The sequence below is a fragment of the Ictalurus furcatus genome, chromosome 14, assembly GCF_023375685.1.
Source record: "Ictalurus furcatus strain D&B chromosome 14, Billie_1.0, whole genome shotgun sequence".
NCBI classification, from domain to species: domain Eukaryota; kingdom Metazoa; phylum Chordata; class Actinopteri; order Siluriformes; family Ictaluridae; genus Ictalurus; species Ictalurus furcatus.
Genome location: NC_071268.1, coordinates 28,464,899 through 28,486,625, shown reverse-complemented (window position 1 = coordinate 28,486,625; position 21,727 = coordinate 28,464,899). Strand labels below are relative to the sequence as shown.

The 21,727-nt window shown below is 43.2% G+C and overlaps 1 protein-coding gene across 2 annotated transcripts in view; it reads left to right on the top strand.

The window, feature by feature from the left end:
* khdrbs3 (KH domain containing, RNA binding, signal transduction associated 3) overlaps positions 1 to 21,727 on the top strand; it is a 122,341-nt gene that overhangs the window by 37,067 nt on the left and 63,547 nt on the right. The gene's annotated exons all lie outside the window — the stretch shown is intronic.

Sequence of the window (21,727 nt, the reverse complement as noted above, 5' to 3'; positions counted from 1 at the left end):
ATATCAGCCGGGTTAGTAAATTGATGGATAAAATAAACTTTAATGTTGTGATTTCTTTATATTTCCGGATTTCTTGAGTTAATATTGAAGTCTGGTGAAAACTTCATGTGAATAACCTCATTGGAAATTTATTTACTGAAATAAACATTAACGTGTTTAATACTTATTTCCCCCGCTGTAAATAAACTAAGAACAACATTCAGGATTATATTGTGTAACTGATCATCTGCACATTCCTACTGTCATATTTCTATTCTTTTGTTATTCATACAAGAACAAGGCTCTCTCTCACACACGCACACACACACACACACACACACACACACACACCAGTGCGCAGAGTGCGCAGCGTTAATGAGGTCGGCGTTGGAGCGTTTGCAGTGATAATGACACAATCCAGAGAGCTAATGATTCACGCTCAGCAGACTTCAGCATTTGATTTATTTGGGATTGAATCATTTCCAGTTGAAGCGAACATGCGATCGCCCGCGTCTCCACGCTCGGGCTCTCGCCGCATGCTAATGAGTCACACTAATACCACACAACACAGAGCGCATCCACTTCCAGAGAGAGAGCAGTCTCTGTCGACCGGTGTGTTGGTTAACGCCGCGTTGCTTCCTCACAAGCGCGTGACTTTGTGCGTCTGTGCACGCTGCCGAGAATAACGAGATCTCTCTCATCACAGCACCATCGCTGACGCTACACCACGTCCACCCGACTGTGACCTTCTGCTAGCACTCAGTACCAGCACACCAGTCCTGGAGTGTTTTATTCCTCTTACACCACAGCAAGTTACCTTTTATTAACAAACAACATGTATTTCATCGAATGTTCCGGAATGTCCGTGTTTGTCCGCCGTACACATCCTTGTGAAAGAGCTGTTACTATAGAAACGATAACGTACTGCGTTAAACCGAGCGCATATTAACGATATGGAAACCTGTGATTTGCAGCTGCATTACTGTCAGAGCTAATCAGCACCTTCTGACCGACTTAACGCGAATAATTATGGCAAACACAATAGCGGTGGTGTTGAGCAGGCCCGGGTCCCGGGTCCCGGGTTAAGAATTCAGAGGTCCTTGGGCACAATGTCTCGTAACCATGTGTAAATCCCGTATACGCTGTAAAACGCTCGCTTCCTCCAGTCCCTGGTTAGCTTGCTCGTCATCGTCCACAAACCCTTCACCCTGATTCTCCACCTGTCTCCGTTTGAAGAATGTTCGAATAGATGGCACGTGTCTTAACACGTGTCCTCGTTTTCATTTGCGTTTACTACAACCGCTTCTCTCACTCGTATTGAACTAGGACGACGGCGACTCCCGCAGTCCGCTCGGTTCGGCGCCGGGTCACCTGAAGACGGCGCGGGCTTTCCACACCTGCGCCTGACCAATTTTATCATCCTTTGATATTTAGATTTAGATTAAGACAATATCAGTGTGCTTTTTATTGCTTATACGTGGTGTCATTATCTGAAGGCAGGAAGGTATTATTTTATAAATAATCTGTTCACACGATATAAAGCGATCAGTTCTTGGCAATAAGTGCAAATAGTTAGATGCCATTTATACTTATAAATAGCGACAGATACGTTTTGCACTTCAGTACTGTTGTACATTAACAGGATGCAGTAATAACAGAGTGTAAATGACTATATTTATTAAAATTACTAAACGGATGCCACGTTATTAGGACAATAACGCCCTCCCCATACACCTACACCTACCCCTAACCGATAAACACTTGATTATTAAACAGTCGTTAGGCACTTTATTTCATCTTTTCAAATATTTTCTTCATTTTTATTGGAAATAAATGCCTTTCCGATCTGATATGTGAAGAGCGAGTTCAGCAAAAGGCGGATTCGGACTCGGGTCGAGCGTGTCAAAAGCTACTTTCAGACGCCACGCTCCCTGCGGCCTACGCCGCTGTAGACGCTAAGTGGTGCGCGTCTTTTTTTAATCACGTGTGGCCCAACCAGACATCGCCCTCCGATTTCAGCAATGTAAAGAAAAAGAAAAGAAAAGAGAAAAAAATTTCTTCCCCTCGTCTGGGCCCCTGAGCCCGTCCCCATAAAGCCCGTTGGATAATCCGGCCCGGGCGCCGAGAGTCGTTCTCTCTGAATCTTCATACTCAGCACATTTAGTTCCTGCCAAAATAACAAAGGAAGTGCTGATGTTATTCATGATCACTCATAATTCCCAAACAAAACGTGTGTGTGTGTGTGTGTGTGTGTGTGTGTGTGTGTGTGACCTTGAGTGTTAGGAGCAGCAAGACGTCTGAGAGTAAACAGATAACGAGGCATGTGAAGGTTAATCTCTTTCATTCCTCTGCTGTGAAAAACACCAGCGCTCACACTCAGACTGAAATTCACACGTTCGCACCGGGGGCTTTTTCTCACACACATACACACACACACACACACGTATACACACAGACGCACACACACACACACCTGAAATGACAGACTGGTCCTCTTGCCGTCTAAGGGTACGTCTACACTACAGGGATGTACTGAAAACTGAAGTTTTTTCCTTTGCGTTTTTGAAAAGTTTAGCGTACAGACGACGACATCATACGTGCGCACGCCTACAGACCGAACACGTCATACACGTGCGCACGCCTACAGACCGAACACGTCATACACGTGTGCACGCCTACAGACTGAACACGTCATACACATGCGCACACCTACAGACTGAACACGTCATACACATGCGCACACCTACAAGCTGAACACGTCATACACGTGCGCACGCCTACAGACTGAACACGTCATACACATGCACACGCCTACAAGCTGAACACGTCATACACATGCGCACACCTACAGACTGAACACGTCATACACATGCGCACACCTACAAGCTGAACACGTCATACATGTGCGCACACCTACAGACTGACCATGTAATTCACGTGCTCACGCCTACAGACTGAACACGTCATACACGTGTGCACACCTACAGACTGACCATGTAATTCACGTGCGCACGCCTACAGACTGACCACGTAAATCACGTGCACACGCCTACAGACTGAAAACGTCATACACATGCGCACGCCTACAAGCTGAACACATCATACACGTGCGCACACCTACAGACTGACCACATAATTCACGTGCGCACACCTACAGACTGAACACGTCATACACGTGCGCACGCCTACAGACTGACCATGTAATTCACGTGCACACGCCTACAGACCGAACACGTCATACACGTGCGCACGCCTACAGACCGAACACGTCATACACGTGCGCACGCCTACAGACCGAACACGTCATACACGTGTGCACGCCTACAGACCGAACACGTCATACACGTGCGCACGCCTACAGACTGAACACGTCATACACGTGTGCACGCCTACAGACTGAACACGTCATACACATGCACACGCCTACAAGCTGAACACGTCATACATGTGCGCACACCTACAGACCGAACACGTCATACACGTGTGCACGCCTACAGACTGAACACGTCATACACGTGTGCACGCCTACAGACTGAACACGTCATACACATGCGCACACCTACAAGCTGAACACGTCATACATGTGCGCACACCTACAGACTGACCATGTAATTCACGTGCTCACGCCTACAGACTGAACACATCATACACGTATGCACACCTACAGACTGACCATGTAATTCACGTGTGCACGCCTACAGACTGAACACGTCATACACGTGCGCAAGCCTACAGACTGACCACGTAAATCACGTGCGCACGCCTACAGACTGAAAACGTCATACACATGCGCACGCCTACAAGCTGAACACATCATACACGTGCGCACACCTACAGACTGACCACATAATTCACGTGCGCACACCTACAGACTGAACACGTCATACACGTGCGCACGCCTACAGACCGAACACGTCATACACGTGCGCACGCCTACAGACCGAACACGTCATACACATGCGCACGCCTACAGACCGACCATGTAATTCACGTGCACACGCCTACAGACTGAACACGTCATACACGTGCGCACGCCTACAGACCGAACACGTCATACACGTGCGCACGCCTACAGACCGAACACGTCATACACGTGCGCACGCCTACAGACCGAACACGTCATACACGTGCGCACGCCTACAGACCGAACACGTCATACACGTGCGCACGCCTACAGACCGAACACGTCATACACGTGCGCACACCTACAGACTGAACACGTCATACACATGCACACGCCTACAAGCTGAACACGTCATACATGTGCGCACACCTACAGACCGAACACGTCATACACGTGTGCACGCCTACAGACTGAACACGTCATACACGTGTGCGCGCCTACAGACTGAACACGTCATACACATGCGCACACCTACAAGCTGAACACGTCATACATGTGCGCACACCTACAGACTGACCATGTAATTCACGTGCTCACGCCTACAGACTGAACACGTCATACACGTGTGCACACCTACAGACTGACCATGTAATTCACGTGCGCACGCCTACAGACTGAACACGTCATACACGTGCGCAAGCCTACAGACTGACCACGTAAATCACGTGCGCACGCCTACAGACTGAAAACGTCATACACATGCGCACGCCTACAAGCTGAGCACATCATACACGTGCGCACACCTACAGACTGACCACATAATTCACGTGCGCACACCTACAGACTGAACACGTCATACACGTGCGCACGCCTACAGACTGACCACGTAATTCACGTGCGCACGCCTACAGACTGAACATGTCATACACGTGAGCATGCCTACAGACCGAACACGTCATACACGTGAGCATGACGTCATCGTTTTCACAGATTCTCGTGTTTGTACGTTTACACAGAGACAGTAACGGCGTCGGTTTCAAAAGCTTGCACTTTGTAACCCGTTTTCAGAAGTTTTCTCTTTTTAGTTGAAAACGTTGTCGTGTTGATGAACTCTCACCTCATCACAAGCGGCACGAGGAACCACTTCCTGGCTGGGACGCGATAATACCATATTAAACACACACACAATTAAGTACACATAATACACACAGTACACACACTACTGTTCTCAAATTCTTTACCCAACATTGTGATTATTGTTGTTCGTTAATAAACTGTGATTGTGGACACATTGATGTGGTGTAAGGGGAATAAAACACTTCTAGATTAGTGTGTGTGCTTCATCCTGACCTTTTCACTGCTGCTCATTATCACTAGTCAGTTCTCTCTCTCTCTCTCTCTCTCTCTCTCTCTCTCTGTGTGTGTGTGTGTGTGTGTGTGTGTGTGTATCCTCACCGTGGAACACAGTGTGCTTTATTTCAATTAGCCCATCGATCTCCCAGCTTTCTCTCTCTCCACAACACACAGCTCTCAGTCTAATCTGATCAATCCAGCTCTGTCTCTCTCTCTCTCTCTACCTGTCTCTCTGTCTTTCTGTCTCTCTTTTTCTGTCTTTCTCTCTTGTTCAGTCTGTCTCGCTCTCTTTCCATCACTCTCTCTCTCTGTCTCTCTCTTTTGGTCTTTCTCTCTCTTTCCGTCTATCTCTCTTTCCATCTCACGTTCTGTCTGTCTCTCACCCTTTCTGTCTCTCTCACCCTTTCTGTCTCTCTTTCTGTCTCTCTCCCTGCTGTCTTTCTCCCTTTCTGTCTCTCTCTCATCACTCTCTCTTTCCATCACTCTCTCTTTCTGTCTCTCTCTTTTGGTCTTGCTCTCTCTTTCCGTCTGTCTCTCTTTCCATCTCACGTTCTGTCTGTCTCTTTATCTGCTTCTCTCTTTCTTTCTCTCTCTGTCTCTCCCTTTCGCTCTCTTTCTCTCTGTCTCTCACCCTTTCTGTCTCTCTCTCTCTCCCTTTCTCTCTCTCTTTCTCTCTGCTGTCTTTCTCCCTTTCTGTCTTTCTCTTTCCATCTCCCTTCATGTCTATCACCCTTTCTGTTTCTCATTCTGTCTGTCTCTCTTTCTGCCTCTCTGTGAGGAAGGAGACACCTCTGCTGGGCACAGCACACACACACACACACACGCACACACACACACACACACTTACAGTACCCCACACACACACGTTTACCAGGCTGATTTCGCTTCCCCTCCGTGTAGACAGGTGGAGCGGGTGCACACGCAGCCGGTAGCACATGGACATTTCCACACACTACATTCCCCTTCCTGCAGGTCTATATCCTGATCGTACAAACGGCACACACACTTCGTTTTATTTATATGTTACGTTTTATTCTGTGATTGTTTGTTGTGTCCTGGTGGAGTCGGACTTCCGGTTGTGTGGATAAAGATAAGAAGATGACGGTCCTTTGCGTTATCGTGTGGTTTTATGTGTGTTGAAGTCAGAGAAAGGATTTAAGTGTACGTTAAAGGGGAGGTGACCGTGAAGAGATGAAAACGAAAAGGTTATTGAAATGTTGAGAGTTATGCTTACCTGATGTTGGTACATCCTCAAAGGGGGCGGAGCCTGGTCTATAAAGAGGGAGGGCAGGCTCACAGAGGGACTTGTTTACCAAGTCGACGCGAGTGTGTAACTGTGGAGCCATGAGCAAACTCTTTCCCAAAGCGAGTGTATTGAAGAGATGCTTTGTGGTTATAGTATATGTATATGTGTATGTGTATGTGTATGTGTATGTATATGTGTATGTGTATGTGTATGTATATGTATATGTGTATGTATATGTGTATGTATATGTGTATGTGTATGTATATGTGTATGTGTATGTATATGTGTATGTATATGTGTATGTATATGTGTATGTGTATGTATATGTATATGTGTATGTGTATGTGTATGTATATGTGTATGTATATGTGTATGTGTATGTATATGTGTATGTGTATGTGTATGTATATGTATATGTGTATGTGTATGTATATGTGTATGTATATGTGTATGTATATGTATATGTGTATGTATATGTGTATGTGTATGTGTATGTATATGTGTATGTATATGTGTATGTGTATGTATATGTGTATGTATATGTATATGTGTATGTGTATGTATATGTATATGTGTATGTGTATGTATATGTGTATGTATATGTGTATGTGTATGTATATGTGTATGTGTATGTGTATGTGTATGTATATGTGTATGTATATGTGTATGTATATGTATATGTGTATGTATATGTATATGTGTATGTATATGTGTATGTGTATGTGTATGTATATGTGTATGTATATGTGTATGTGTATGTATATGTGTATGTATATGTATATGTGTATGTGTATGTATATGTATATGTGTATGTGTATGTATATGTGTATGTATATGTGTATGTGTATGTATATGTGTATGTATATGTGTATGTGTATGTATATGTGTATGTATATGTATATGTGTATGTATATGTATATGTATATGTGTATGTGTATGTATATGTGTATGTATATGTGTATGTGTATGTATATGTGTATGTGTATGTGTATGTATATGTATATGTGTATGTGTATGTGTATGTATATGTGTATGTATATGTGTATGTATATGTATATGTGTATGTATATGTGTATGTGTATGTGTATGTATATGTGTATGTATATGTGTATGTGTATGTATATGTGTATGTATATGTATATGTGTATGTGTATGTATATGTATATGTGTATGTATATGTGTATGTATATGTATGTATATATATATGTGTTTCCCATCTTTATTTTGGGTTTTTGTTTTTTTGTCACTTTGGTATTGCTTTTTGGTTTCACAACATCTCTCCTGGACTTTTGTATTTACCTCTCAGCTGTAAATAAATTACACCCTGTGCGACACTGCTGTGGAGAGCCGTCCTCTTCTTTCCTCAAGCCAACCCTCACCCTGCCTCAAAGTGTGTCCCTACGGTTCACTCAGTGACTCTCTCTCTCTTTCTGTCTGTCTCTCTCTCTCTTTCTGTCTGCCTCACTTTTTCTGTCTGCCTCACTCTTTCTGTCTGCCTCACTCTTTCTGTCTGTCTCTCTCTCTTTCTGTCTCTCTCACTCTTTCTGTCTGTCTCACTCTCTTTCTGTCTCTCTCACTCTTTTTGTCTGTCTCTCTCTCTCTCTTTCTGTCTCTCTCTCTCTTTCTGTCTCTCTCTCTCTCTTTCTGTCTCTCTCTCTTTCTGTCTGCCTCTCTTTCTTTCTGTCTCTCTCTCTCTCTTTCTGTCTGCCTCTCTCTCTTTCTGTCTGCCTCTCTCTCTTTCTGTCTACCTCTCTTTCTGTCTCTCTCTCTGTCTGCCTCTCTTTCTGCCTCTCTCTTTCTGTCTACCTCTCTTTCTGTCTCTCACTGTCTGTCTGCCTCTCTCTTTCTGCCTCTCTCTTTCTGCCAGTCTGTCTCTTTTTCTGTCTCTTTCTATTTCTCTCTCTCACTCTCTCTCCATATGACTCTGAGTCAGTGAGTCACGCTTTATTAGCAGGCCTGCATTATTTAGCAGCTGTTCATGGGGAGAAGGGCTTCATCAATTCAGACAAACAAGTGTATAGAGCGAAGTTATTTGATGAGACGTGCATTGTGTATGTTTGTGTGTGTGTGTGTGTGTGTGTGTGTGGTGTTGCGTACACACTCAGTTTGCTCGCTTTGATCAGTGTGTTGTTTCTGAAATCATGGCGTCGTGCTGGTATCATATGGCTGTTAGCTCGTGTGCGGATGTTTAATAAGGATGCGCTCCATCAGAAAACACGCCGTGTGCTATAGCTGTGTTTGTGGGTGGAGACTTACGTCTTTTAATCACATGATCAGGAGTCATGTGACCAGGAAACAGCATACCATCCCTTGTTGGCTGAGTATAGATTACGTCCATCGTTAAGTGTTATATGGAAGATAACAAAGCCTTACAGCATTACTGTTACAAAGCGCTGACACTGGAGACTCCTTCCATCAACATTACATAAATATCTCCTCACAGAAAACTTCACGTCCTGATGCTTCAGCCTGTGTAATTAAAAAAAAAGTTCTATTAGTAAAACTACTCGACACGAGCAGAGGTGTTCTTCTCTCAGCAAGAACAGCATCACCATCAGAACCTGGACAGTGATATAATATTCATGACCAAATGTTCTGCTAATGATCGCTCTCCAAATAATTAGCATTCTATCTCAGTGTTAGCATTCTCCCTTAGTGTTAGCATTCTCCCTTAGTGTTAGCATTCTATCTCAGTGTTAGCATTCTCCCTTAGTGTTAGCATTCTCCCTTAGTGTTAGCATTCTCCCTTAGTGTTAGCATTCTATCTCAGTGTTAGCATTCTCCCTTAGTGTTAGCATTCTCCCTTAGTGTTAGCATTCTATCTCAGTGTTAGCATTCTCCCTTAGTGTTAGCATTCTCCCTTAGTGTTAGCATTCTATCTCAGTGTTAGCATTCTCCCTTAGTGTTAGCATTCTATCTCAGTGTTAGCACTCTCCCTTAGTGTTAGCATTCTATCTCAGTGTTAGCATTCTCCCTTAGTGTTAGCACTCTCCCTTAGTGTTAGCATTCTCCCTTAGTGTTAGCATTCTATCTCAGTGTTAGCATTCTCCCTTAGTGTTAGCATTCTCCCTTAGTGTTAGCATTCTATCTCAGTGTTAGCATTCTCCCTTAGTGTTAGCATTCTATCTCAGTGTTAGCATTCTCCCTTAGTGTTAGCATTCTATCTCAGTGTTAGCACTCTCCCTTAGTGTTAGCATTCTATCTCAGTGTTAGCATTCTCCCTTAGTGTTAGCACTCTCCCTTAGTGTTAGCATTCTCCCTTAGTGTTAGCATTCTATCTCAGTGTTAGCATTCTCCCTTAGTGTTAGCATTCTCCCTTAGTGTTAGCATTCTCCCTTAGTGTTAGCATTCTATCTCAGTGTTAGCATTCTCCCTTAGTGTTAGCATTCTCCCTTAGTGTTAGCATTCTATCTCAGTGTTAGCATTCTATCTCAGTGTTAGCATTCTCCCTTAGTGTTAGCATTCTATCTCAGTGTTAGCATTCTCCCTTAGTGTTAGCATTCTATCTCAGTGTTAGCATTCTCCCTTAGTGTTAGCATTCTATCTCAGTGTTAGCATTCTCCCTTAGTGTTAGCATTCTATCTCAGTGTTAGCATTCTCCCTTATTGTTAGCATTCTCCCTTAGTGTTAGTATTCTATCTCAGTGTTAGCACTCTCCCTTAGTGTTAGCATTCTATCTCAGTGTTAGCATTCTATCTCAGTGTTAGCATTCTCCCTTAGTGTTAGCATTCTATCTCAGTGTTAGCATTCTCCGTTAGTGTTAGCATTCTATCTTAGTGTTAGCATTCTCCCTTAGTGTTAGCATCCTATCTTAGTGTTAGCATTCTCCCTTAGTTTTAGCATTCTATCTTAGTGTTAGCATTCTCCCTTAGTGTTAGCATTCTATCTCAGTGTTAGCATTCTCCCTTAGTGTTAGCATTCTATCTTAGTGTTAGCATTCTCCCTTAGTGTTAGCATTCTATCTCAGTGTTAGCATTCTCCCTTAGTTTTAGCATTCTATCTTAGTGTTTGCATTCTCCCTTAGTGTTAGCATTCTATCTCAGTGTTAGCATTCTATCTCAGTGTTAGCATTCTCCCTTAGTCTTAGCATTCTTCCTTAATGTTAGCATCCTGTGTTAGCAAACAGTCGCTGCTTAAAAAAAATACAATAGAAACCCTGATAGAATTTATAATGGTTTTAATGGATTTGAATGTAAACTGTAATGGTCCCTGTGGGTCTCTGCTGGTAATTTGTTGCCTTCTATTGGTGGCATGCCTATTGGATATCGCATCCCACTATGTAATGGAAACTGCTGTTTGGTAATGGTTTTAATGGTCAACAGATGATGGTGTGTAATGGTTTTCATAGTGGAAACCATTAGGATTTCTATGACAAGTTTATATATATATATATGTGTGTATATTTATTTATTTATTTATTTATTTATTTATGTATGTATGTATGTATGTATGTATGTATGTATGTATTTATTTTTTCAGCAGGGGTCGATGTGGTTGTAGAAGGTAAAATGTCATTCTGTTGTGTCCGTGTGATGATTGTGATCTTCTGCGTCCTGGTATTTTGTCATACTTTGGCACTGAAGCCAGAACCAGGACTCCAGACTGGGGACGGTTTATTTCGTAAGGACTTCACTTTCTAACCTTCCGGATTCACGTGTGTCGTCTGAGCACCAAAGGATGAATTTCTCCAAGCCTGTCCTCACATACTGTAACAAATACTATAAACGGATAAAAAGTACAGCGTGCCATTACTTTAATTAATGAACGAATGTAATTGTAGGGGAACTCTCTGTGGAATAAGAGGAAGGGAAACACAGTGAGGTGTGCTGTGACTCTAGTTGTTTTTTTTTGTGCTTTTTTTACTAAAGCAGCCTGACACTGAGTGTTTCTCTCATTACTTATTGTGTAATCGATACACACAGTACAGGAAACTCCTGTTTGAGCTGGTACGCTGCTGGAGATGATGATGTGATGGTGAGAACAGATGAGGATGAGGATGAGGATGTGTGGTGGATGAACAGGGCTGCTCTTCAGCACAACCTCTTCCTCCTGATAGACCTACAGTATCTCTTAATGAAGACCAGAAAACTAGACACGTGTGTGTGTGTGTGTGTGTGTGAGAAAGAGAGGGAGAGAAAAACAGAGTAAGATGACATCATCTCTACACTTTTCCTGATGGAAAAGTACTGATGTATGAAGCTGTGTATGAAGAGATGTGGACCTCTCTTTCTCTCTCACTCTCTCTCCCTCTAGCTCTCTCTCTTTCTCTCTCTCACTCTCTCTCCCTCTCCCTCTAGCTCTCTCTCTTTCTCTCTCTCTCTTGCTCGCTCTATCTCTCTCTTTCTCTAGCTCGCTACGTCTCCTCTCTCTCTTTCTCTCTCTCTCTCTCTCTCTCTCTATCTCTCCTCTCTCTCTCCCCTCTATCTCTCCTCATTCTCTTTCTCTCTCTCTCTTTCTCTCTCTCTCTCTACCTCTCCTCTCTCTCTCCCCCTCTATCTCTCCTCATTCTCTTTCTCTCTCTCTCTACCTCTCCTCACTCTCTTTCTCTCTCTCTCCCTCTACCTCTCCCCTCTCTCTCTCTCTCTCTCTCTCTCTCTATGCGCATGCGCGGTAGAAGAGCGAGTGTGGAGTGTTGAGCGTGCGAGAGCGGTTGGCGTTTTGCCAACTTTTTTCGGCATTTAATGCAATTTTTTCCGTGTAAACATCTCGGATTAATTACTTTTTTTGTGTGAAGGAGTGTGAACGCGAGTAAGTGCGTGTGTGTGTGTGTGTGTGTGTCGCGGTGGAGGAGCATGGCAGCTCCGAGCACCTGGCTGTGTGAGAGTTTAACTTGCCGGCACGGTGTGAGGGTGGTGTGCAGGGTGAGTGTGGAGGAGTGTGTGTTAGCGGTAGGAGAAGTGGTGGGACATGAGAACATTGTCTCTGCCTCCCGCATGAACAATGCAATTGTAGTGTTTGTGAATGACGTCAATAGGGCAAACAAGCTAGTCCTGAAAGTAATTGTACTTAACAATGAACTTACGATGGTCTCTTCCCTAAGTTCCCCATCCAAAAAGGTTATACTGTCTAATGTCCCTCCTTTTATCTCCGATGAGATCATACCCAAAGAACTGTCTAGATACGGGTGACTGGTCTACCCCCTAAAGAAAATCCCCCTTGGCTGTAAGTCCACACTGGTTAAACACTTGGTGTCTTTTAGAACAATGGTTTTTATGATTCTGAAGGATGGAGCAGAAGGATTAAACCTAGTGTTTAAATTCAGTGTAGAAGGTTATGACTACAGCATTTTTGTATCTTCGGATGCAGATATGAAATGTTTTAAATGTGGTAAAATAGGGCATCTTGTCCGGGCCTGTCCTGAGAGACAGAGTGACCCCGGTGTTTCTGAGTGACCGGGGCAGGACGTAGCTGGGCCTGCTGGAGCTGTTCCCCCTGTGGCTGCAGCTCAGCCTGCTGCTGAAAGCCCCAGAGATGCTGCTGCACCAGAGCCCAGTGAGAGCGAACCCCAATCCCAGCCTGCAGCCCAGGAACCCACGAGGGCTGCACCAACCCCAGAGAGGCCCTGAACTGGGTATTGCTAGACAGTGTGAAGGGAGGTGAGCTCCCACTGAGTTGCAGGAGAGCTGTCCTGACCCTCCTGCCGAAAAAGGGAGACCTGACACACTTGAAGAACTAGCACCCTGTCTCACTATTGTGCACTAACTACAAGCTGCTCTCAAAAGCATTAGCTTCAAGACTGACTAAGGTAATGGAGCAAATCACTCACCATGACCAGACATATTGTGTGCCTGGCAGGTCTATATTTGATAATGTATACTTAATTCGTGACATTTTGGACGTCTCCAGGCTATTGGGCTTAAAGACTGGTCTTATTTTTCTAGATCAGGAAAAGGCTTTTGACTGGGCTGAACATGAATACTTGTGGAAGGTGCTGGAAACCTTTGGTTTCAACCCAGGTTTCATAGCCATGATCAGGACTTTGTACAGTGAAATTGAGAGTGTACTGAAGGTTAATGGTGGTTTGTGTGCCCCTTTTAGAGTCTACAGAGGTATTAGACAAGGCTGTTCTCCATCAGGCATGCTGTACACCCTAGCATTTGAACCTCTTTTATGTAAACTGAGAGATCAACTTTCTGGTTTTAAAATATCTCACTCCAGTGCTTCTCTTTGTCTCTCAGCATATGCAGATGACCTGGTTGTAATGCTGGGAGCACAGACTGATGTGAATATTTTAATTGATGTTTTAAAAGATTTTGAGATTTTATCATCTGCCAAGGTCAACTGGGCCAAAAGTGAAGCTATTTTAGTTGGAGAGTGGGGTGGTGGGCAGCCCACATTACCAGCTGGTTTGGTGTGGAAAAAGGGTGGTTTTATGTACTTGGGTGTTTATCTGGGCAGCACTGAGTTTTTAAATAAAAATTGGGAAGGTGTCTTTGAGAAGGTGAAGGGCAGACTGAGCAGGTGGAAGTGGCTGGTCCCTTGTCTTACAGGGGACGAACGCTGATTATCAACAACTTGGCAGCATCAACCCTGTGGCACAAGCTGGCATGTGTGGATCCGCCACCAAACCTGCTCTCAAACATCCAGGCCGTGCTAGACTTCTTCTGGGACAGACTACACTGGATCCCTCAAAGTGTCCTTCATCTGCCGATGGAGGGGGGACAGGGGCTGGTCCACATAGCCAGCAGAACTGCAACGTTTAGACTTCAGTTCATCCAGCGTCTCCTCACTGGACCCAGGAGTTTGGTATGGAGAGCAGCAGCCTATAGGCTGTTGCACACAGTAGGAGGATTGGGGTTGGACAGAACTTTGTTTTTAATGGACACAAGAACACTAGACTGGATTACCAGTTTTTTATCGTGAGCTTTTTAATATATGGAACCTTTTTAAAAAAAACAAATCAAAGGGTGCAGAACACCACACTGGCTGCTGGAGGACCCCCTGGTTCATGGTGGGTGATTGGACATCTCTGGTGTGACTACTCCTTCATTATCTAGGGTTCTGGAATCCTCAGGGATTGTGACACTCCGGCAGCTGGTGAACATCACAGGTACGGACCTGTCATGGGCAGAGGACTTAGCAGCGCGCCTGGGACTACGGTCCCTATGCGTTGTGAATAAACTCCTACATCACTGGAGGTCCACCCTAAAGTCAGAGGAGCGTGCTCAGCTGATGGACAACAAAGCAAGCGAGACTGTGCCTACAGAGGAAGAACCTTTTCCCCAGCTGGGCATCGCACCAGACCTAGACAGGTGTGGGGGCCCCCTCCTGGAGTTCAGAGGTGACATGAACATTGACACAGTGTCCGGTAAGCTTCTGTACACAGCCTGTGTGAAAGTTTTTAAATAAGAAAAAACTGAATGGGAGCGTGGACACCCCATGGTGAAGTGTACTGGGTTTTAATGATGATGTTAAACCAGAGTGGAGGGCACTATACAAACCACCATTAACCAAAAAATTTGCTGACCTCCAATGGAGGATTTTACATGGAATTGTTTCTGTGAATTCTTTTATCTCCATTTTAAACCCTGAGGTCACACAGGAATGTCCATTTTGTTCACAGAGAGAGACTGTTTTTCATGCTTTTATACATTGCTCCAGGTTGCAGCCATTGTTTGCGTTTTAAAAAACAACTTGAGGTCATTTTATGTGGATTTTACTTTTCAGATTTTTATCTTTGGTTTTAAGTACGTCAGAAGAAACAGGTTCAAGTGTCAGCTGAGCAATTTTATCTTTGGCCAGGCAAAAAACCCAAAAAAAACCAAAGTGGCACAAAACACAGACTGCGATGCCATAAGAGTTCTCTCCAGACTGAGCAAATCACGAATTCTGATTGATTTGAACTTTTACAGAAGTATGGGGGACTTGGAGATGTTCAAGGCAGTGTGATGTTGTGAGGAGGCTCTGTGATCTGTAGTGGAGGGAGAACTTTGTTTTACACCAGCATTAGGCTGATCATGTTCACAACAACTGTTCGTTGTTGCGTTGACTTATTTATTTATTTAATTTATTTATGGGTTTTTTTATGCTCCTTTAAATATATATTTATTTATATATTGAGTCACCTTGACTTTAATGTGTATAGTGTGACTTTTGCTAAATAAAGGATTGTAAGGTCTAAAAGTCTCTCTCTACCTCTCCTCTCTCTCTCTCTCTCTCTCTCTCTCTCCTCTCTCTCTCGCTCGCTCGCTCTCTCTCTCCTCTCTCTCTCTCTCCTCTCTCTCTCTCCTCTCTTCCCATCAAAGCATCAAAGCTCTCTGTGAGCTACGGTACATTTCACTGCTTCATATTTCAGAAATATACACGTAAGTGTAACAGCGTGTATACACACACACACACACACACACACACACACACACACAGTCAGCACTTTTCCTCTGATTTCTGCTGTGCATTGTCTCACAGTTATTATTTACATGTGTACACAGTCTCGTGTCAGAGTTGCTAACACTGCTACCAAGAAAATCCTCTAAGGCAGAGAGAAAAAAAAACTTTGACCATAATGATGGTAAGATGTACAGTACACCAAGCAACAGCAAGAATACAGCAAGACAAAAGCACTACTTATTATTATTATTATTATTATTATTATTATTATTATTATTGATAACAATACTAATAATAATAATAATAATTATTGTTATTATTATTAATAATAATAATAACCCGCCACTGAAACTATGACCCTGCCCACTTGTCTTTCTATTGGCTCCCAAGCCTGAGGTTCATGAATTCCCAGGTCAAAGTTCACCCAGATAAATTCAGCGAAAGTTACTGCTACCAGAAGATTCCATCCTGCGTCCTTTCCCCTTCAGTGAAGCAACGTTTCCAGCTGGGAATTTTAGTTTTCGTCATTTTCTTTGCCTCCTGTATAACTGTAGCAACATGCTATGGCTTTACAGGAAATATTGGCACGTCTGTAACGCTTACAAATCTGTCGCAACGACTTAATTCGTATGAAAGGTTAAGGTTAGGGGCGGAGTTAGCGTTCACACTGATTCTTACGACTTCAATTTGTTTGTCCTTTTTACAACTTTAAAATATGGCTTTGCACATATTTTGTACATTAAAATGTTTTTGATTGACATTAAAATGTGGTTTTAACATCATTAGTTATATTAAAATAGGTTTTTAACAATGTTTTACATTAAGAAATGGTCGTTAATGTCAGGACTTTGAGATGAAGCTAGGTGCAAGTGCAGATTTACTTTACTGTAAGTGAAAACTACAGCATGAACATGGAATGAACAAGGTACAAAGATAATCAACAGCAGAAGACAAACGCTTGAGCCTGAGTACTGTACAAGGCGTAACTTAAATACTAGCGCTCATTAATGTGAATCAGGTGCAACGCAGTCATGTGATGTGGGTGTCATGGTCAGGTGGTGTGCAGTGGCTGATCGGAGACATAGTCCGTAAACATGACCGTTAACATATTCCTTACTTTAAAATATGTTTTTACTTTAACACACTGTTTTACACTTAAATGTCTTTTTTACCATTATAATATACGTAATATCTAGAGAAAAGTTTACGAATTCGTTACGTTTAAAAAAAATAATACATTTAAAGTGTTGAGCTAATTGCTCTCATAGTAGTGAATAGATCCAATTTGGAATTGTCTACGTTGCCATAGAAACTGCAAGTTTTCTAAAATGATGAGATCTGAATGCAGTCCCTCCAGCATCACAGAAATTAACGCAAAACAAAGCAAACTCCACAATATTCGGAGGTTATTTTTCCAAACGACTTTAGATTTTCCACAGATCTGGGCCGAGACGCGTCATGTGACGTCATCACGACATACATTCAGGCAAAGCCCTCTTCCATTCACGTGCTCTTTCGTACGATCGCAGTTTCGCCAATTCAAGTAGTTTTCCGCAAAACAAACAAACAAAAAAACTCTGCAAGTTGCATCGCAAATGTTTGAAAAAATCCGCCACAAAATCAAGCATTTGATCACAAAAATAGTCCTGCACGGACTGTGAATTGCTGTCTCATAGTTGTCAGGTGGCGGATCGACAGGCGCAGGTGAAGTTTCTTTGAGAAATCTGAAAATGAAACGCAGAGTCAAAGTTAAACAGGAAGAAGTCAGGCGAGCTAACAGACAGTTACTTGGGAAAGAGACAAAGACATAAACACTACAGCACAGTGATATAAGGCTTAGTATAGACAGGTAGGTGGCACTGAGCGTAGACTTCACAGTGAGTGTGGGAACTGAAAGTCCTTCAGTAGCGTGGCTGTGATTGAGTCGAGGTGTGTGCGGTCAGAATGAGAACTATACACTATACAAAATGTATTATGAAAATAAAAAACACATTATGTATACTATTTAACGCTAAACGTCTCTAGACCTCGGCTCTCTGTCAGCTCCTTTATCGGCTCGGCGCTTGGATTAGCTTCTGCTTCATTTGTGACTTTGATAAAAGCGTCTGGAGAAAGGCGAAAGGTAAATGGTATGTGCGAGTGAGTCAGCAGAAGGCCAGTGAGAAAGCGGATAAAGCCGGGCGATTAGAGCAGCTCTCCGTGCTGGAAGTGCTCTGCGTGTCAGGTGAAAGATCTCTGCCAGGGTTTGTTCAGCCAGGAGCCTTTAACCAAGCTCGCAGAAGCTGATTGTGCTCTTTCACAGCTGCTAAGACAGCAATTTTGCCATGCCGCAGCAGCAGGAGGAGGAGGAGGAGGAGCGCTACGGCGGCTTTGGGAAATCAGAAGGCGAAATCTATCCTGAGAGGAAAAAGACGCTGTTTTTTTTCTGCTTCAGTAGAACTTCAGAAGAACTCCGGGACCGGAGACAAGTTCATTAAAGGAAATGTGTGAGGTGAGGTGAGGTGAGGTGAAGTGTGTGTGCGGAAACTCAGAGAAGCCATGACACTTTTCTCACTTACATCATATTTGTATTGAGATCTTGAGATAATACTTAGTTGTTTTTTGTTTTTTTTTGTAAACTCAAAATACATCTGTGTTAATTTCAGATAAAGAAATGTCCAAAAGAACCTCCTCCAAGTAGGCACGCTTCAGCGAAACTAGAGAGACTAGCTCCTGACCAACATAGGCCTTGCAAATGTTTTGCTACATCATTGCTGAATAATTTTAATTCATGAGTTTAGCAGCTTTTACACTATGTAGATACTCCACTCCGATATCAGCAGGCACTATTACATGATTGTTGCCATGGTTACATCTCACACTGTGGCCTGTAAATGTTGTTAGTTTAAATGCAACTTGTATGTACTAAACTCATTGTAATGTTTCGGTGCCAGCCTGAGATGACTTTGTGACGTGGCGTGTTATCATCGTTCGGCCTTTATGAGACGTTCGGTTGGTATTAAGATGCCCAAAGTGTGCCAAGGAAATATTCCCAGCACAGTTACACTACCACCTTCACGACCACCAGCCTGAACTGTTGACATGAGGAAGGGGGTGTCCATGGATTCCTGCCGTTAGTGCCAAATTCTGATCCCACCATCTGCAGCAGAGATTCATCCGACCAGACCGTGTTTTCCAAACCTTCATCTGTCCGGTTTCTGTGCCCGCTGTAGCCTCAGGCTTCTGTTCTTGGCTGACAGGATGTCATCTTATGCTGTTGTAGCTAATCAGGCTTAAGCTTGGACATGTCGTGAGATGCTTTTCTGCTCACCACGGTTGTACGGAGTGCTTATTTGAGCTTTTTTTTTGCATAAACTCTAGAGACTGTTGAAGACTGTTGTGTGAAGATCATCAGTTCCTGGAATACTCAAATTGGCACCAACGATCCTGCCATGGTCAGTGAGATCACTGATGTGAACATGAACTGAAGTTCTTGACCTGTATCTGCATGAATTCATGCATTGTGCTGCTGTAACATGATTGGCTGATTGGATACCTGCATGAACGTGTAGCGGACGAGTGCACAGGCATGTAACAAAGCTTAAAAAATAAGTTTAGATCACCTGAATGACTATTCATGACCGTGAGAAAACAAATTGTTATTGAGACACCAAGAAACTGATCTTGGCTAAAGCAGGCGTTTCGTTTATTTGGGTAAATGAAGCACCTTGGGATGCGTCCTGATGAGAATGATTTACTACTGCAAAAAAAATTTAAAAAATCCAGTCACATTCTCTTCTTTTCATGTTTTTTATTCTTTTCTTTCGCTCCACATGTTTTTCTCTTCACACCTGCAGAAAAAAGAGCAATGTCAAGAGACGATTTTTCACCAAGGTAAAAAGAAAGAAAGTCCAGAGGAGACGAACGAGTGTGCCGTTCGTCCTTCAGTCTGAGCGGCAGTATTTGTCAGGCAGGCTGTCGAGCGTGTCCGGTGTGAGTGTAGACGTGTGACACGGCTTTTGTTTACTCTGATTTGTGCGCTTTAACCCTGATCGAGGCTGTCAGGGGGCTTCGACACGGGAGGAAACGCTCTGCTCATTTTTCCTCCTCTCTCTTCTGCCCTCTGATGTTTTTCCATCAAGCTGACGAAGGAAAACCAGATACAGAAATTAATTTCACCGTTGAAGAGTATAAAAACAGGTGGATTTCATTTTTATTGTTGCTAAAACGTTCATACGAGGCATCTGAAGTATTTTAGCCTTTTGAAGTATAAATATCGCCTTTTCTTTTTTGTTGAGAAGTTCTCGAAAAGTGCTCACATTAAAGAACGGTACTTGACTTTATATCACCGACTTGAATGAGGAAATAATTCCTGGAGCCTGGGGAATATAAGTACAATATATTTAATTCAGCCTGGCTGGGAAGTGAGGCATTGTTCAGTTAATGTCAGCTCTTTTATTATCCGTGGAAAGAAGAAAAATAAGGCGTTAAAAAAATTAGTGTAATTTCATTTTAGGGCTGTGAGAGAGAAATAAAATGGTCCTGGCATCACCGATAGACTGAATATATCGGAGACTCCAACCAGCACCGTAAACCATCCATCTACTTCCCATACTGCTTCTCCTACAGAGGGTTTGGAATATTCTGGAAAAGGAAGTTGAAAGTGGTGATCTGCACGGGATTGATGTTGTTAATGGAAGAGCAAACAGGCTTTTTAAAAAGAAAAATTTGTTGAAAAGTTTGCATCAAAGGCGCAAGATGGCTTAGTGGTGAGCACGTTCGCCTCACGCCTCCACGGTCGGGGGTTCGATTCCCACCGTGGCCCTGTGTGTGCATGTTCTCCCCGTGCTGCGGGGTTTCCTCCGGGTACTCCGGTTTCCTCCCGCAGTTCAAAGACATGCATGGTAGGCTGATTGGCATGTCTAAAGTGTCCGTAGTGTATGAATGGGTGTGTTAATGTGTATGTGCCCTGCGATGGATTGGCACCCTGTCCAGGGTATACCCCTCCTTGTGCCCCATGCTTCCTGGGATAGGCTCCAGGTTTCCCCGTGACCCTGAAAAAGGATAGGCAGTATAGAAGATGGATGGAAGTTTGCATCAAGTAAACATCATCAACATCTTTAAAGAACCACTAAAAGAACCGTCGTGAAAGGAGAAGAACGTTCTAGAAACTTACCGAAAATCACACCTTCGCATGAAGCACCACACTGATGTGATGTGCAAGTGTAAGAGTGGTATATTTAACAGAAATACGCACTGTTATAGGAAGGTAATCAACAACATGCTGGTGTGATGAAGTGTAGTAACTGATAATCATCATTTTTAAGGATTAAAGAACAGTTCGTGAAACAGTTTGTCATGTTGAGCATTATAACTAGCCAAGCTGGTAGTTTAGCTCAGTTACACGAGTGAGATGGCAGAGTACCATTTTAAAGTAGCTTGTAAGTCATGATATGTACTCAATGTCCGCAACCTTGTCTGATATATCAGGAGATTTTGCCTCTAAGGATCTCAAGTTCGGGTGACTTGTTTTTGAGTTACTAAGGTTTGGATTAAAGGCGTTCTTTTCATGTAAATGGTAAATGGTCTGCACTTATTTAGCACCTTTTAACCTTAATGGTTCTACAAAGTGCTTCACACTGTTTCCATTTCCCACTGTTTCACACACATGCAAGGCGCTGGGGTTTAGTGTCTTGCCCAAGGACATTTGCGCAAGACAGGCATCATGTGGTGTCATGTGGAGTCATGTGGTATCATGTGGTGTCACGTGATCGAACCACCAACCCTGTGATCGGTGGACAACCCACTCTACCACCTGAGCCACAGCCGCCCAGAGAGCAGGGGCTTCGTGTGACCAGTCAAACACGCTAATAATTATAAGAGCTCAATAATAATAATAATAATAATAATAATAATAATAATAATAATAATATATTTGACAGTTGTGATTTCTTAAAATCAAACTAAACTAATGAAATTTTAAAAATCGCAACCCCCTG